The 6,112-nt window shown below is 36.6% G+C and overlaps 1 long non-coding RNA gene across 1 annotated transcript in view; it reads left to right on the top strand.

Moving 5' to 3' along the window:
* Window positions 1-5,879, top strand: part of LOC113475348 — a 6,194-nt gene extending 315 nt beyond the window's left edge. The window contains exons 2-3 of the long non-coding RNA XR_003397102.1: window positions 3,413-3,415; window positions 5,710-5,879. This is a non-coding gene — a long non-coding RNA (uncharacterized LOC113475348). The remainder of the gene's footprint in view (window positions 1-3,412; window positions 3,416-5,709) is intronic.
* The last annotated feature ends 233 nt before the right edge of the window (window positions 5,880-6,112 follow it).

Below are 6,112 nucleotides of genomic sequence, written 5' to 3'. Positions count from 1 at the left end.
CGCTCATGCTTTGTGGAATTGTTACGAAGATACTGGAGAAAATCTGAAAATTTTCCCAAAACAAACTCTTGGGGCTGGCACAAAAGTTTTAGCTCGTTGGTTTCATCCTACTACATTCATTGACAAATTAAAAGATGAACAGGGGAGAAACGAGGCAGTCAGTCATTGAGCAATATGTTGCCGGAGAAGATTTACCTCCTCGCAAAAAGAAATATCGCGATGTTGCAGAAAGGTTACGTAACCAAACAGGGAGATGTTGGATTGCTCAAGAGGAGTGGCGCATAACATTGGCTTTTGATTGAGTGATGTGATTCTTACTTTTGTTAAGTGCTTTGATTCTTCTTACTTTTGTTAAAGGTTAACTGTTAATAAAATGTCTTTCATTTTAATTGTCATATTACGTAAAGGTTAACTGTTAATAAAATGTCTTTCATTTTAATTGTCATATTACGCAACGGGCACCTAAAACAAGTCGGGCACCTAAAACAAGTCGGGCACCTAAAACAAGTCTTGCGATGCATTAGTATTGCGGTGAATTGTTCGCGATGAATTCACCGGACACCATATTATTATTATACATGTAGATAACGGATACGAAGATAATAAAAGTGCAAGAAATCGTGATACAGCTCTCTTCTATTCAGGCATATTTTTGTATCAAGATAAGTGTACAAGGGTCCTGAAAAGATATCTGCGTTTGCCTGGAGTTATTGGAGCAATGGAGATTAATTAGATTTGTAAATGACCCAATTTTTACCCAACGAATAACAATGTCATGTGCATTAAACATTTTGAACCGCGGTTTTTGATCCTTGGAAAATGTAGGAATAAATTGAACTGGCGAATAAATCCAGTCCCTACAACACCGTCCTAGATAGCCCTTGCTTTTACCAACGGTTGAAACAACCAGAAAAAGCTCTCCCTCTTCATCGACTGGTTATCTAATAATTTATAATGTATCGCTGAAGTGGCTAATGTTGGATTAGAGTAAGAGGTATTGTTTCAGTCATTCAATGTTGCCGCTTATAAATAAGGTACGCAACAACTTGGGCGAAGAAGTTTGTCTTCCCATCAATTTCATTCCAAATCGGAAAAACAAATATTAACTGGGATGCTTTTATATATATCATGGGCACCTGCACAAAAGATACGGATAGCCTCACTTTCTTTGGCTGGTAACTCGAGGAAGGCCATTAAACTAACATTCACATCACTTCATCCGCAAAACGCTCGCACTTGCATTGTTCCAGAAAAGCTCAATTGCTTCGTGCAAAAGTTACAGACAGGATGGCTGTGTTTTGTACATGATTGCACATGTGTAACTGTAATACCTTTTTCATCCCAATCCTATTAATTAGAAATGCACTTGTTCACGAAGATGACCGGTTTACATTTCTTCTGAAATGGTTTGCAAAGTGGGAAAGCTTTAAAGCGACCCAATTATTAAACGGCGATTCTCCCGATATCGCCAAATGAGCGATGGGAAAATTTCTTGTTAGTTTGCGCTTGTTCACGGAGAGATGAGCTTTAAAGCGATCCAATTAAACGGCGATTCTCCCGATATCGCCAAATGAGCGATGGGAAAATTTCTTGTTAGTTTGCGTGAAGTATCTCTGCTGCATTCGAAAAGATTTTAACATGTATATTAAATGAATGTAACGTACTTTATCCTCGCGTGGCCGGAAAACGACTACACGGGTTTAACACCTCGTGCCAGCTTACGAGTTACCATGTATGCTACTTTCTTTGTGGGTGGTGATTATTTGATAATTTGGACAACCCATTAGTGAAACCACTAGATTGGAGCAATTGTCGTTAAGTGTCTTCTTGCCCAAGGACACAAACGCCTGAACGAGCGCTAACCTCTTTGCCACGGCGCCGGAGATCATTGTTGAAAGCGGATATAATTTTTTGGGATGAAGATGTTCTGGTCAGCAATTGTCGTTAAGTGTCTTCTTGCCCAAGGACACAAACGCCTGAACGAGCGCTAACCTCTTTGCCACGGCGCCGGAGATCATTGTTGAAAGCGGATATAATTTTTTGGGATGAAGATGTTCTGGTCAAAAATTACCCATCAATAACTACAGAATTTGTTTCTAAACTTGAAGAGATGGAGGGTGGTGTTTTAAAGTTGTGCAGTTGTGTAAAGACAGTTCAGAAGTAACTCACGCGATTGCAGCATATGTTGCCGACAATCTAAATGTGACAAAAGGGTGGTGTTTTAAAGTTGTGCAGTTGTGTAAAGACAGTTCAGAAGTAACTCACGCGATTGCAGCATATGTTGCCGACAATCTAAATGTGACAAATGTAAGCATGTCCTTCCTGGCAATGAGTGTGATGGCGTTATTATGAAATTTGTTACTGCCAAATTTACTGTTAAGGATGCTGCTGAATTCGCTCTTTATTATGAAATTTGTTACTGCCAAATTTTACTGTAAAGAAGCTGCTGAATTAGCTCTTCAAAAGTATTTAACCAGTAGTTTTGTGTGCAGTGAGCATCAAAAATGGGCTGGTAAATTTGCTGTTAAAAAACCAAAAACAAATCTCGACAACAACTCTGTGCGTAAAAACGGGTACATTGTTTTTTTCCAAAGTAAATTTTCTGTGTTTTTATCGTTCTTGATTTTGCAATCGTTATACGTTATACACGAGACTATTAGAAAAAAACGGGTACATTGGGGGAAAAAAGCGCCAAAGAACCAAAGTAAATTTTCTGTGTTTTTATCGTTCTTGATTTTGCAATCGTAATACACAAAACTTTGTATTAATAATATTTAAAGAGGTAATAAACAACAGTTAGCTCGAATCAGTCAAAACCTACTTATAGGGCCGGTATCTTTAGTGTTAGGACATGGTGCCAAGTAAATTTTCTGTGTTTTTATCGTTCTTGATTTTGCAATCGTAATACACGAAACTTTGTATTAATAATATTTAAAGAGGTAAACAACAGTTAGCTCGAATCATTTGTATTAATAATATTTAAAGAGGTAAACAGTTAGCTCGAATCAGTCAAAACCTACTTATAGGGCCGGGTATCTTTAGTGTTAGGCCATGTGGTGCCCGTAGCAAATCAATCAATTCACGCAGGTTGTCTCTACTCCGTCTTTACCTTTTTAGAACACGAATCCTTGATTTCGAATTTTTCCAGTCAATATCAACCAGGTTCCGTTCTGACCAGACTTTTTCTGATCATCTGTCTAAACACCTTTTTTCACCATATTTTTGCTCAATGTGGTGGTGGTGAGATATTATGGAAATGCTTTTAGTATTGCGTGATGGAGCGCTTTCCTACATTTAGTGCCAAATCAATTCTAAAACCCGTTTTCACCCAAATTTACTTAGAAATTCTGTTGTTAAAAATGATAAACGATTATTTGAATTCTTGCGGTGGTGTTTGCCAATTGGTTAGAAGATTGTTGGTTTTAAAGTTGTGGTAGCACATTTCGCTTGTCCAAACAAACAGCATCCGCTCGCAATGTCCTTCTTGATAGACTATGCTATTGCTGGGAAAGTTTCAGAGCGATCCGATTGAAAGAAGATTCTCGCAATATCGCCAAATAAGTGGTAGCCGATTTTTAGTTAGTCTTCGTGAAGTACAGACCTCAGAAAAAAATTTAAAATGTCGATCATTGAAAAATAAACCGCGGTGGTCTTACAGTTGCTTCAATTAAACTGTCAACGCTAGGAGTCTGCATAGGATTTGCTATTCTTCATCTTCTGGATGATGTTATTATGGAGTATGTTGATGCCAATTTAACGCGAGATGCAGAATTTGTTGTAACAAAATTTTCCAGTGACTTTGTTCTTGTTGAAGTTTGCAGCGAAGATTGTTCTTGTTGAAGTTTGCAGCGAAGATCATCGTCAATATTTCATATAAAAACACACTCCTATAGAATTCAAAAAGAGGCAACGAACAAAGTAAATTTATACCGTTTTAATGATGCTTAAATGCTTTTGACGTTTAATTATTATCATGTGGGTGATAAACTGATAGGATTTATACATTATTATTCGAAAGTTTAGTAATACTGATCGCTACGTTTAACAATGTGAGTCATTGTTGTAACAATGGTCATTATTTTGTCTAATAGGGCCAGTTAAGACAAATCTGTACCTTCAGAACATGAATCATCCAACCAGGTTTTCGTTTTAACCAGACTTTCTTTTTAAAGAAATGGTTTGCAAAATATAAATGCCAGACACCTTTTCCTTTAAATGCCGGCAGCAGTGCGTGATGGGATTCTGGAAATGCTTTTAGTAGGGAAGCGGTTTCCCATCATCAGTGCCAAATATTGCCTAGTGATTAATCTCAAGGGCACCGCTAAAATGACCAAAAATATGTGCTGAAAGTGGTACATTGGACCTAGAAAATTAAGGATGTTTTCCTGTAGAACATCTTACCTAAATTTCTATAAACAATCGTGGTAACAAATTTTTGTCCACGCACAGAACCGACTTCCCCAGTAAAGCTATCCATTTTAGCACCTCTTTAACATGGTTTGTAAAATATAAAATAAATGCCTTCTGAGACTTGATGAAGCATGTTCAGGCGGTGATCAACAGAAGCTTTCTGTTAGCCGGTTTGTCTTCTTTTTATTATTAATCACAACAGTTTGAACCGAGCTTTTTGTTAGCTGGTTTGTCTTCTTTTTATTATACTAATCACAACAGTTTGAGCCGAGCTTTTTGTTAGCCGGTTTGTCTTCTTTTTATTATACTAAAGATACTAAATTATACTAAAGATACTAAGGCTGCTGCAAATTTCTTGCTCCACCAAAAACATCCCATTTATTCAAAGTATTTTGTCATATCTGCTGTAACGCGATTGCGCATTGTTTTTTGTGTTTTGTTTCGATCGGCTCTTATAAAATTTTTGACTGCTTCGCCGACTATTTCCGTTAGACGCATAACCAGGAAAATTTCCGAGATACTCTACAATGTAGTTTGGTGTGATTTGAGTATATTATTAAACTCACTCTTTTCTTATATAATTAGGATCGTGGTTTTTCCAATTTTATTAATTTGGTTTTGGTCAATTGCTGTGTAAACTTAATTAGGTCTCGTTTTTCTGGTGCTATATATTTTCCCTGATACAAGTAAACTTGTCTAAAGTCCCAAACGTAACGTCTAGTTTTCATCCACAATCATCAGGGAAAACATTGTTTAAACCAGCGTCAGTGTAGATTTATTTCATTTGGATACAAGAAACAATAAACACTCATCCACGCTCCACAATCATCAGGGAAAACATTGTTTAAACCAGCGTCAGTGTAGATTTATTTCATTTGGATACAAGAAACAAACACTCATTCACGCTCCACAATCATCAGGGAAAACATTGTTTAAACCAGCGTCAGTGTAGATTTATTTCATTTGGATACAAGAAACAAGAACACTTTTGTGTTAGGTAGTCATAGATATGGTACCCTGTCTGCTGAGTTTTAAGACATGTAGATATTAAATGCACATGCAGAAAAATTGACAAATTTATGTTTTGTTTTTTGACATTTTTAGGTTTTGCTAGGCGGTTCTGTAATAAATTTTCTTTAGTGATATTTTTTTGTATTCTTGATAGGTTCCACTCAATTCGCTGTGTTTTTCAAATGTAGAAAACAAATTCTGGCTTCTAGGTTGTTGATGCATGTTCTTCTCTCCATCTTTCATTTTCTTTCTTTAGTTGGTTTTTAATTTTTGTACCTTTTTACAGAGCTTGTTTACATCTTCGTCCGATGAACTATCAATTTCTTGTGAGGATGACTTGTTCAATGTTGACGGAGTGAGGTCGTTGCCTTCACATACTTATTATGTTAACCGGGATTGTCCAATGTGCGAATGACACATACCGCAGCAAAACAAAACGTTTTGACAAAGTTACAAACAAAACTGTTAACAAGTATTTAGAACGTCCACATTCTGATGCATAATTGAACAGTTGTGTCGGTAAACAACAAGTAAAATGTTACAACGAAATTATTGTTGTGTTAGTTGGTTTTAAAAGTGCTCCAATAACAAGTGATTAGTTGTTTTTCCAAGAGACCGTTCACTAATGTAAAACAGCTACTTCATGTGCATTTCAAAAATGTTACCGACGATTTAAAAATGTTTTCTTCTG

Source organism: Ciona intestinalis, unplaced genomic scaffold (genome assembly GCF_000224145.3).
Source record: "Ciona intestinalis unplaced genomic scaffold, KH HT000247.1, whole genome shotgun sequence".
Lineage (NCBI taxonomy): Eukaryota > Metazoa > Chordata > Ascidiacea > Phlebobranchia > Cionidae > Ciona > Ciona intestinalis.
This window is presented reverse-complemented; position numbering and strand designations above follow the sequence as displayed.